Here is a 12,664-nt window from a genome sequence, read left to right as displayed (position 1 = left end):
ACAGGACCTGGGCGGGCCCCATATAAGAGCATAAGCAGGGGATCCCTGGGTGGCGCAGCGGTTGGCGCCTGCCTTTGGCCCAGGGCGCGATCCTGGACACCCGGGATCGAATCCCACGTCGGGCTCCCGGTGCATGGAGCCTGCTTCTTCCTCTGCCTGTGTCTCTGCCTCTCTCTTTCTCTCTCTGTGACTATCATAAATAAATAAAAATTAAAAAAAAAAAAAGAGAGAGACTAGGCTGCTTGTTGTGTCTTGGTTTGTTTAAAAAAAAAAAATGTTAACTCTTCCTCGTTAATAAGGCCTCAGGGTGGGCACCTGGGTAGCTCAGCGGCTGCGTGTCTGCCTTCGCCCAGGGTGTGACCCGGGCTGTGATCCTGGAGTCCCGGATCGAGTCCCACATCGGGGTCCCTGCAGGGAGCCTGCTTCTCTCCCTGTGTTTCTACCTCTCTCTCTTTCTGTGTCTCTCATAAACAAATAGAATTAGTCGGATTGGTTCACTGTTCTATCCCCAGTGTCCAAAATAGTGCATGATATGTACCAGTTGTTTAATAAATACTTGTAGAAATGACAGTGTGAATGAGCTAGTTCGGATATCAGAAGTCATCAAGAGCACCAAGATGGTGCTACTAAAATAAATAATTGACTTTGAAGGTGCAGAAGGTGGTCATGACGTCAACTAGCAGGTCTCACTTTGCTGTCATGAGACCGACCCAACATGATATGGCTTCATCTTCCACAATCTTCTTTTTTTTTTTTTTAAAGACTTTTTTTTTCAATTTTTATTTATTTATGATAGGCACACAGTGAGAGAGAGAGAGGCAGAGACACAGGCAGAGGGAGAAGCAGGCTCCATGCACCGGGAGCCCGACGTGGGACTCGATCCCGGGTCTCCAGGATCGCGCCCTGGGCCAAAGGCAGGCACCAAACCGCTGCGCCACCCAGGGATCCCGATCTTCCACAATCTTCTTGTAAAGAGGCACCTCCCTCAGCAAAAGGCCCCACCCCTTAAAATTCATTACAAAGCAACTAGGCTAAGTGAATAATTTATATGCTACCTGTGTTCTTCTCTACACTAGAGGTGATGTGCTTTTTTTTTTTTTTAAGATTTTATTTATTCATGAGAGACACAGAGAGAGAGGCAGAGACACAGGCAGAGGGAGAAGCAGGCTCCATGAAGGGAGCCTGATGTGGGACCTGATCCAGGGACCCCAGGATCATACCCTGGGCTGAAGGCAGGCGCCAAACCGCGAGCCACCCAGGGATCCCCAGTGATGTGCTTTCAATATTCCATCCTTTTCTTCCTCGGCTACATCTCAGACAACAATTTAATGCCATGCAGAATATGAATCTCACAGGTGAATTTCTATCCAGGGTACAGTTCTCCTACTCCTGATGTGGAGAAAAATGTAAACAAAGCTACAGTAAAAAGTTCCGTTTGAGGCTGAGAACAGCCAGCAAAAAGCAAGAAACAGCTGGAAAAACTTATTTAAGAGACAGAAAAATAATAAACATCCTTACCTCATTTTCTTTAAAAGTTGTATAATATTCAGTAGAATGTATGCACCACAATTTATTCAGCCCTTGAGTTGTTAATGCATTTTGTAGCTTACTTCCCATTTTCTTCCTCTGCAAAGCTGCAGTACTCTGATACTTATATCAGAGCCTTTTGGTGCCTTTATTTCTGTAAGCAAAACTCCCTAAAGTGGGATTACTTGGACAAAGGGTAAGTTTTTTAAATTTACCTCCTCTCAATCCCCCCCCCCCCCCCGTCAAAAGTTTCACTACATTGGGTTGCAAATCTGATAACTAAAAATTTGTGACATTCTGCATGTGGTTGAGCATCTTTTTCTAAATTTATTGGCTTTTCTGGTTCTTTTTTTCTGAATTGTCTATTCGTGCTTAGTAGAGTTATTTGTCCTTAGTTTTAATTTTATCAATTGAAAAAGCTCTTCACACAGTAGGATCAGTACTCTTGCCATTTCTGTTGCAATTTATGTTACCAAAACATAGCTTACATTTTTACTTTACATATGGTATATTTAGGGGCGCCTGGGTGGCTCAGTCAGTTAAGAAGCTACCTGAAGCTCAGGTCATGATCTCAAGGTCCTAGGATTGAGCCAATATTTCCTTAAAATATTTATATAACTGAGTATCTCTAATTTTATGATGTTTTTATGATGTTTTTGAGATTCCTGTCTTGTTTAAGAAAGCTCCATCATCCCAGAGTTACCAAAATATTCCCTTGTAATTTGTTCCAAGATTATAATTTTTATTTTAATTTCGCTCTTTAATTCATCCTGAATTTATATCTGTGTGTGGAGTAAGGAAAGAATCTCATGTTTTCTGCCATATAGGCAACAATTATTACAACATGATATAGTCAATAAATTATCTTGAGTTAAAATGAAATCTTAAAATATCAAAATATCAACAACATTTTTCACAGAACTAGAATGAAGAACCCTAAAATTTTATATGGAAGAACAACAACAACAAAATAGTCAAATAGTAAACGCAGTCTTGAAAAAGAAAAACAAAACTGGAAGTATCACAATCCCAGGTTTTAAGATATACTATAAAGCTGTAGTAATCAAACCAGTGTAACTGGCACAAAAATAGGCACATGGATCAATGGAACAGAGTAGAGTCCAGAAATAAACCCTCACTTTCATAGTCAATTAATCTACAACAAAGGAGATAAGAATATGCAGTGGGGAGAAGATACTATTTTCAACAAATGGTGTTGGAAAAACTGGACAGATACACCCAAAAGAATGAAACTGGGTCACTTTTTTTACATTATACACAAAAAATACAACTTTAGTCAAAGCTAACTAAAGATCTAAATATAAGACCTGAAACTCCTAGAAGAGAACATAGGCAGTGATTTCTTTGACATTGGCTATAGAAAAAGATTTTAGATGTTTCCTCTAGCAATGGAAACAAAAGTAAAATTAACTATTGAATCTACACCAAAATTAAAAGTTTTTGCATAGTGAAAGAAACCACCAAAAAAACAAACAAAAAGAAACAAAAACAAAACAAAACAAAAAAACAAAAAGACAACCAAGTAAATGGGAGGAGATATTTGTGAGTGATATATCTTATATGGGGTTAATATACAAAATATATAAAGAACTTGTACAACTCAACACCAAAAAAAAAAAAAACAAACAATACAATTGAAAAATGGACAGAAGGCCTGAAGACATTTTTCCAAAGAAGACATACAGATGGCCAACAGACACATGAGAAAATGATCAATATCACTAATCATCAGGGAAATGAAAATCAAACCCACAATAAGGTACAACTTTACACCTGTCAGAATGACCAAAATAAAAAAAAAAAACAAAGAATAATAAGTGTTGACAAGGATATGGAAGAAAAGGAAACTTCGGGATCCCTGGGTGGCAGCAGCGGTTTAGCGCCTGCCTTTGGCCCAGGGCGCGATCCTGGAGACCCGGGATCGAATCCCACGTCGGGCTCCCGGTGCATGGAGCCTGCTTCTCCCTCTGCCTGTGTCTCTGCCTCTCTCTCTCTCTCTGTGTGACTATCATAAATAAATAAAAATTAAAAAAAAGAAAAGGAAACTTCATCCACTGTTAGTGGGAATGCAAATTGGTGCAGCCACTGTGAAAGACAGTATGGAGATTACTCAAAAAACTAAAATATACCATGCAATCCAGTAATTCCACTCCTGGATACTTACCCAAAGAAAACAAAAACACTCATTCAAAGAGACATATGCACCCCAATGTTTATTGCAGCATTATTTGTAATAGTCAAGATATGCAAGTAACCCAGGATCAGTATTAGATATTGGATAAAGAAAATCTTTCTCTCTCTCTCTCTCTCTCTCTCTCTCTCTCTCACACACACACACACACACACACACACATATACACACACACACACACACGGGATATTTCTCAGTCATAAAAAAGAATAAAATCTTGCCATTTGTAAAAACATAAATAGAAGGACACCTGGGTAGCTCAGTGGTTGAGCGTCTGCCTTCGGCTTAGGTAGTGATCCCAGAATCCTGGGATGGACATGTCCTGCATCAAGCTCCTCAGAGGGAGCCTGCTTCTCCCTCCGTCTATCTGTCTGCCTCTCTCTGTGTCTCTCCTGGATAAATAAGTAAAATCTTTAAAAAAAAAAAAAACACAACCCACAGATGGACCTAGAATGTATAATGCTTAGTGAAATAGATCAGAGAAAGACAAATACCATATGATTTCACTCATGCAGAATTAAAAAACAAAGGGGAAAAAAAGAGGCAAAAAAACCCCAAAACAAAACAGATTCTTAAATACAGAGAACAAACTGGTGGTTGCCAGAAAGGAGATGGGTGGGAGGGATGGGTGAAATAGATAAGGGTAATTAAAAATATCTTGATGAGTATTGAGAAATGTATAGAATTTTTGAACCGTTATATTATACACATTATAGTATATATCTGAAACTAACAACACTGTATGTTAATTATATTTGGATAAAAGAAGAAGAAAAAATGCAATCTTGGTCAACCTGGTTATAATTTCTGTTTTTCCATGTGCCTTAATAGAAGCAGCTTTCCTGAGAGTCATTAAGAGAGTCATTAAGATCACCTGAAATAAAATGTAATTTGTTGGCAGACCCTGCCCAAATAGTGGTCCATAAGCTTTGTCAAATTTCAAGCAGAATGTTCTTTTATTTCGTTTTATGTTTATTTGTGCTCACCAACTAGATCCTTCCTATGCTCCAGACACACTTCTAAATACTTCTTACAGATTACTTTTTTTACTCCTTACGTTAACCCTGTAAGCATATTAGGAAACCAAAAATTAGAGATTTTAGTTGCCCCCAGATGACAAAGATGGCAAATGTTGGGACCAAGATTTGGAGTTTGCAGTGTGATCCCAGAGTTTTTTGTTGTTTTTTTTTTTTCTTTTTAAAGATTTAATTTATTTATTCATGAGAGATACACAGAGAGAGAGAGAGCAAGAGAGAGAGGCACAGACACACGCAGAGGGAGAGGCAGGCTCCATTCCAAGCAGAGAGCCTGACGTGGGACTCGATCCCAGGTCTCCAGGACCACACCCTGGGCTGAAAGCAGCGCTAAACTGCTGAGCCACCTGGGCTGCCTGATCCCAGAGTTTTTATTCTTAATAGATCGAGCTAGTAATGATACTCTTTTGTTTTTGTTATCTTAAATACTCCGCTTACCACAACACAGAAGGTACTTAGTGAATATTTGTTGTACTGGATTGGATTGAACTGAATTATTCTCCTATAACAGATTAGGATAAATTAGTCTTCATCTGCTACCTCTGATGGAGACCCAAATAGTCTGTCTTCCTTTATGTGCCTGCAAATCTCCGTCCTAAAATAAACTAAAATGAGTGGAATTTAGATATCAGAATAAGTGTTCAAACCCTCCTGAATGGACTAGATCTTTGGCTTAAAAAATAATAATAAAACATTTTTTTCATACTGTAGTCATAACATTCAGAAATGATGACTTGAAATGAGTTTGCTTCTTGAAAATCCTGAGTAATTTCAAAACAGGGTAATTTCAGTAACTGCAAAGGAACAGCTCTAATGAGTTCTGCTTAGAGAATCTTCTTCTCACCAGGAAATGATTGAAGACAAGGAGATAACCTCTCATTAATTCCTTACTAACTATTTTAATCAGGATTACATCACTGTCTCACTCCCAGCACAGACAACTGCCAGCAGGCTTTGGTGCTCAAATTCATTAAGCTGACAAGATGGAAAGGTCTGGACAGCCAGAGGGGTGGTTTCTGTGCCCCCCACCCCACCTCGGTGCTGTATTTGGTGAAAATGTGACACCCTCATTTCTCAGAGTGGCGATTTCCACTTCTGGTTTATTGTCAAGCATCCCTCAAAAGCTTGGCACAAATGGCTTCTTTCCGTGAGGTCTCAAATGCCCGCGTTGTGGCTGGGAGCACCAAGCCCTGCAGGCAGGGCTATCAAACAGACAAATAGTTTGCACATGGGGATGGAGTAACCATTCAGCATTGCCATGGACAGCTCCCATCTCCAGGGGCATGGAGGACCTTCTGCCTCTTGGGGTTCAGGTTCGTCCTTCTGCAGGTGGGACTGGTCCGCTCCTACTACTCAGAGCTTCTGGAAATCATGGCCAGGGCATAGGGAAGCTGTGCCTCTTCATGTCTGGGAGGCGAGTGGTGGAGGTGAGGTGGGGTGACTTCATAGTGCCCCAGAGAAAATCACCAAGGGAGAACAGAGCTCCAGGAGGCTTGAGATTCCCTTGTAGCCAACAATGCAGCTTTTCATCCTACTCAAGCAATAGCCCCACAGAGGCCCCCTATCCGACCAAGCCAGGGGCACCAGGAGTGGCCTTTTGGCTTCAGAAGGCCACACTGCTCAGGGCTGAGCGACTCACTGCCATAGGGATTGGTCCAGAGATTGATGCATCTGGCCTAATCAGAGCCAATGAGATACATGCAAACGGCCCCCTAGGAGGTCACGTGGTGTAATAAAGGGCCCCAGACAGTGGATGGCAGGTGCCCATTTCCAGTCCACGTTCAGCAGGTCACTTTTGGAATGTTATTTAACCTGTCTCGGTCTCAGTTTATTCATTTCTTCAATATGAATAAGCTAAGTACCGTGGAAGACATAAACGTAAAAGGAGTTACTATGTGTCATAGTAAATCCCAAATTAAAAGTATTCAAGTATTAGTTATTATTATGATTGTTTTCTTCCCCTGAGACTTTTAGGAGAGGAATTCTCGCCCTTTTTTATGGGATTTGAAGCTCAGAAAATGTATAGTCTGGAAAAGCCATGATCAACTTAAGTCTGTGAGTGAAGAATTGTCTGAAAATAAAGCCAATGTGGAGCTTTGCTATTTAAGACAAGGTAAGAGACATGCAGAGAGTGAAACTGGTCCTGGGGGTATCATATGAGGCTCAGATCAAGCTGTACCAGAAGCAAGCCCTATTTCATGAGCCTTCTTCCCTTTTTGTTTTGTCAGCTTGATTTGGGTTTTGGGGAATTTTCACCCCAAGAAGTTTTAGCTGCTTCTCTCTTTATGGTGGGGTTCTGAATAATTCTGGACTGGCTATGGGATCTACCTGATGTAATGAACCAAAGCCTGGAGAAGAAAGCTGGGATTCTTCTTCCATATTCATGTCCTGGTAGTAAAGGGCCTGAAAGCTGATGCAGGGGGGGATGTGGACTTTTGAATGTAGCACAGAGTTGCCTGGGCTCCCAGTCCTTCAAGTCTGAAAGAATAATAATTTCAGTTTCTAAAACATCTGCATGAATTAGCAGGTGGGCAGAGTACACAAGGATGGGCTAAAAAGAGGTAACTTATAAGGAATTGTAAAACCTTGGGCCTGAGTGCTCACCTACTGGGACATTCGGATGCCTTTCCAGAATGGGGAGGAGAAAAGGCAGTCAGGCCACATCTGGGTGGATTCAAGGATCATGGCGCCAGTAAGACAGGCATGGGACCGTATGTGTTAACCTGCTTAGAAACCCAGAGCTTTGAGGAAATCCCAGCATGAGGCTGTAGAAATTAAGTTCACCTTTCTCTTCCTTTCTGAACTAAAAATGGTTCCATTCACAGCCTCTAAATTAACTTTTTGAAAGATTTTCTTTCTTTCTTTCTTTCTTTCTTTCTTTCTTTCTTTCTTTCTTTCATTTATTTATTTATTTATTTATTTATAATAAATGGGGGAAGGGACAGAGGGAGAAGGAGACTCCTCGCTGAGTTCAGAGCCTGAGGCTGCTAGATCTCATGACCCTGAGATTGACCTGAGCCAAAATCAAGAGTTGGGGACTTCACCAATTGAGCCACCCAAGTATCCCTCTAAGTTCATTTTAAATGCCTCGTTCCTTTGCTTAGGTGGTTGCTTTGACCAAAAATGTGCACATGTATGTGTGTGTGCGTGCACTCATTCATACACACACATATACACAAAGTGCACATTCCACTCCTGTATGTTTCTAAATTTTCCAAAACTTTTAAGATATACTTTTCCTTCTTCAAATTTTCTCTAATGACTTCAGCCCACAGAATTCTGCCCTTTTCATGAAATCCCATCTATTAAATCAATATTTCTTCAGCAACGTGTTAGATATTGTTCCTATAGACACAAGAAGAGTAGCAATGAAAATGCAAGATCCTGCCCAATGCGTGCTGGATCCAACCCACCAAGAAGAGAGTCCTGATTTGTAGTATTTGCCATGGTATAAATACATCCAGTGACCAATGTTAAGCTAACAACACACATTGGTAAAAAATGGGCAGTAGTACACCATTATATAATTTCCTAACCTATAAATACAATAGATTTAAATAACTTCCAGAGCATGGGTAAGAATAAAATGTAAAAAAGCACTTAAAAAGTGATTAAGATTATTTATTACCTTTTCCCAATATAATTCACTTAGTTATAAACTTATATAATTTAATTTTAATAATGACTGCATTTTAAAACCAGCTCTCAAAATTCCTAGAAATATAAGAATTGGCTCTTGTGACCTGATGCAAGCTGGATACAGCACACTTCTATCCTTTCTTTAATGGCACTTATCTTCTAGAAGGAGATACGGACAATCAACAACAAAAAAATCGAACAATAAATGAAACTACAAATAATGTAAAATATATAAAGAAGATCTGATGGTAATAAATATAAGGAAAAACAAAGCAGGCTATTGAGCATCTGGAGGATGGGAGTTTATTTTAGGTAGAGTGAACAAGAACACCTCAGAAGAGTAGCAATCCTTCACTTAAATGAAGTAAGAGAGTAACAAATGAGAAAAATCTAGAAAAGTGCATTTTAGGTAGAGAGAATGGCATGTGCAAAGGCCCTGAGGGAGAGGTAAGCTTTGTGTATTCAGGAAATCTCAAGAAGGTAAGTGTGGCTACAGTGGAGTATATAAGTGAAGGATCCTAGGACAGGTGATTGAAGAGAGCATCAAGGTCCAGATCCTATAGAACCTTGTAAGCCATAGTGAAGATTTGCTCTTTCAAACCGAACAGTAGGTGAAGAAGCCATTGGAAGCATTGCCCTTTAGAAATACACTGTAGGCCACATATGTAATTATAACTTTTCTAGTAGCCACATTTAAAAAGCAAAAAGACACTGATAAAATTAATTTTAATTATATTTAACCCAACATTTCAAAAATGTTATTATTTCAACATTATTATTCTTAGTCTTCACAATTTTTAACTGGTATTTGCAAGAGAAGTAGGTCTTTCACTACTTTACAAATGATACCCTTTTTCTTTCATGTTTTATGCAGGGGATTTCAGTTCTACCAGTTAATCCTCATTGGGAAACCTCTATTGATTTAATTCAATATATTCTTACCTCTGGATTCTTTGAGAAACTTTAGAGACATGATCTTCTGCCCATATTGTACCAAATATCACAATTTGTGGCAATTAAATTCTGTTGGAAGGAACACAAAGTCATTAGACATTTTTAGCACCCACAGTTTTGTGAACAATAATAGGCAGTTAGATGGCACTCTCTGATCTTAACATAATGTCTGTCTCTCTTGGGGTCTCAGGGGAATGTGGCTCACACATGGGAACCTGAATACCGCTTTCATGTTGTGTAGCAGTAAATGCTTAACTTAAACAGCCTCTTCATTCTCTTCTTTATAAAAATGTAGTGTCTTGGCACCCATATTTCTATTGAATTGCTGTCAGGTAAGGCTTTGCCCAAGGTCAGCATAAAAGCCTCTCTGCCAGCTACCACAGCCGACTTTAATACATTCGGAGGATTTATGTCAGATTCCAACCACTAAAGATTGAGCTGATAATCATAGGTATTTGGCAGAGGCATTAGCATTTCTGTCTGTGCAGAATTCAACACCCTATTAACTATTCAGAGGAATCATTTACCTAGTGGGGGAAAGTACCAAGTTGAGTTTGGGATTCCTCACTGCCCACCACAGGCAGTGTCCTAGAAATCTCTACTGCTTTCTGCATAGAGTAATTAACCAGGGTGGCACATTACCTTGATTCCTAATGAATATGACTACACAGACGTGAAGATTTCAAAAAACATTAGGGAAACAGAGAGAAAAACCATGCTTCCCTGTGAGATCCCTCTGTGAAGGCCCGTGTGAATAATTTTTTTTTGAACACAGTGAGTGATATTCTGTTCTTCCAAAAGAATATAAGGTCAAAAAATATATATATATGTATATAAGGTCTGGCCCATCCTCCAGGATATAGTCCAACAGTAGCTGCAGTGGAGGCCTCCTTTGGGAAAGCTGCTCTCTCTTTAAATGCAAACAACGTGGATGGAACTGGAGGGTATTATGCTGAGTGAAGTAAGTCAATCGGAGAAGGACAAACAGTGTATGTTCTCATTCATTTGGGGAATATAAATAATAGTGAAAGGGAATAGAAGGGAAGGGAGAAGAAATGTGTGGGAAATATCAGAAAGGGAGACAGAACATAAAGACTCCTAACTCTGGGAAACGAACTAGGGGTGGTGGAAGGGGAGGAGGGCAGGGGGGTGGAGGTGAATGGGTGACGGGCACTGAGAGGGGCACTTGACGGGATGAGCACTGGGTGTTATTCTGTATGTTGGTAAACTGAACACCAATAAAAAATTAATTTATTAAAAAAAATGCAAACAGCTACAAAACAAAAACCACAACATGATACATAATAACTCAGAAAAGGATGGGTAGCAAAGTAAAAAGGAAATTGGAAGGGTCAATTAAAAAAGAAAAAAGGGCCAATAGAACTACTTGAACAGAAATACAGAGCTCTTTTAAACACCAGAGTTGGAAATTGAACTTGATGCTTGGTTTGCTGACTCCAAATGTGCTTTATGATTATCAAGCGAGGCTAATGTTTAAACCTAGCCACAAAGTCCTACAGGGGAAATAGAGGCAACTACTGCAGGAGAAATTTTATGGTCAATAAATATAGGACTCTTTAGAAAAAAAGCAGTTAACTTTTTCCTCAATCATGTTAAGAAGTCACCCATTATTACACGAAAAAAGAACTAAAAGACTGATTTGGGCATCTTTTGGAAGATAAATGAGTTCCTGTGGGTGGTGAAGCCAACCCCACAGTGGCACTGTGCTTTCTTCAATGAACTTTTTGCCCCTGAGACCCTAAGCTCCAGGATGGCAAAGGTGAGAACCATTTACTGAATTTTTAAATATTTCAAACCCCCCAGCACATTTTTATGCACAAAGCCAATCATCCAAAGAAAGTCTAACACAGAATTATGATTATTTTTGCCGCAATTATAGAAATCTTCCATAAAAATTGTAAGAAATGTAGATCCGAGTTTTAATAGTTGAGCACTTGTTGAGGCCTCTCTTTTCCACCCACATGTATAATCTTAATTTGAGATTTCTTTTTTTTTTTTTTGGTTTCTTTTTTAAAAATTTAAAAAATATTAAAATTCAGTTTGCCAACATTTAGTTTAACACCCAGTGCTCATCTCATCAAGTGTCCTTCTTAATGCCTGTCACCCAGTCACCCCATTTCCCCACCCACCTTCTGCAACCTTCTGTTTGTTTCTCAGAGTTCGGAGTCTCTCATGGTTTGCCGTCTTCTCTAATTTTTCCCCAGTTTCCCTCCTTTCCCTTATAGTCTCTTTCACTATTTCTTATATTCTATATATGAGTGATTTCTATTTAAGACACTGATCTTGACCATGAACATTCTCTATCCATGTTGTTATAGGGATTCTAAAGGGTGCAAAGAGCTTTGCCAGTTTGCACATGGGAATTGCCACTCAGTGCCACATAATGCAGCTACTCTCAGGATGCATTTAGGAACCTACTACCCTCTCTCTGTTACAAAAACAGAAGAGACCACTATGAAAAGCAGATATTTGTTACAGACTCTTCACCAAATGGAAGAACTTAGAAATGTTTACCCCTCCTTTATGTCAATTCAACATAGCACAACACAGGAGGTATGTTTTCTTCTAAGATTTCAGATTCTCTTAGGAGATCTGCTTCCCACTTTGGCAAATGCATATTGAATCCCTATTATGTGTAAGGCTGGGTACTCAACATGGCAGTGCATTCAGAAATGTGTCTGGCAGAACCCTGGCCTTGTAGAGTTTAGCTGTGCAGTAGAAGGAACAAGACTATGAACATGTTATTCCTATGCAAGGCCATTTGACAAAGTATTTTTTCTGAGCAGAAGACTGACTCAAAAGTACATATATTATATAATTCCATTAATGTGATGTTCTAGAACAGGTAAAACTAATCTGTAATTTAAAAAATGAGAGCAGTGTGTTCTCCAGGGTATGGACATGACTGGCAAAGGGTACAAAGGTCTCTTTCTTTCTTTCTTTCTTTCTTTCTTTCTTTCTTTCTTTCTTTCTTTCTTTCTTTCTTTTTTTTTAACTAGGCTCCACACTCAATGTGGGGCTTGAACTCATAACCCTGCAGTCAAGAGTTGCACACTCTACCAACTGAGCCAGGAAGGCACCCCTATAAATGCCATTTTCTGTCTTCTATCTTGCTAGGGTTTGGGTTATACAGGTGTACACACTTGGCAAACTCAATACATGATATAACTTCAGATGTGAGCATTTCATTGAATGCAAATTTTATCTCAAAATGAAACTATCAATAAATATGGAACTCTGGCTAATGATAAGCTACTACAGTATTTAGGGAGAAATG

The sequence above is a fragment of the Canis lupus genome, chromosome 24 (assembly GCF_003254725.2).
Source record: "Canis lupus dingo isolate Sandy chromosome 24, ASM325472v2, whole genome shotgun sequence".
NCBI classification, from domain to species: Eukaryota; Metazoa; Chordata; class Mammalia; order Carnivora; family Canidae; genus Canis; species Canis lupus.
The sequence above is the reverse complement of the archived record's forward strand: the minus strand, read 5'-3'. Positions refer to the sequence as shown.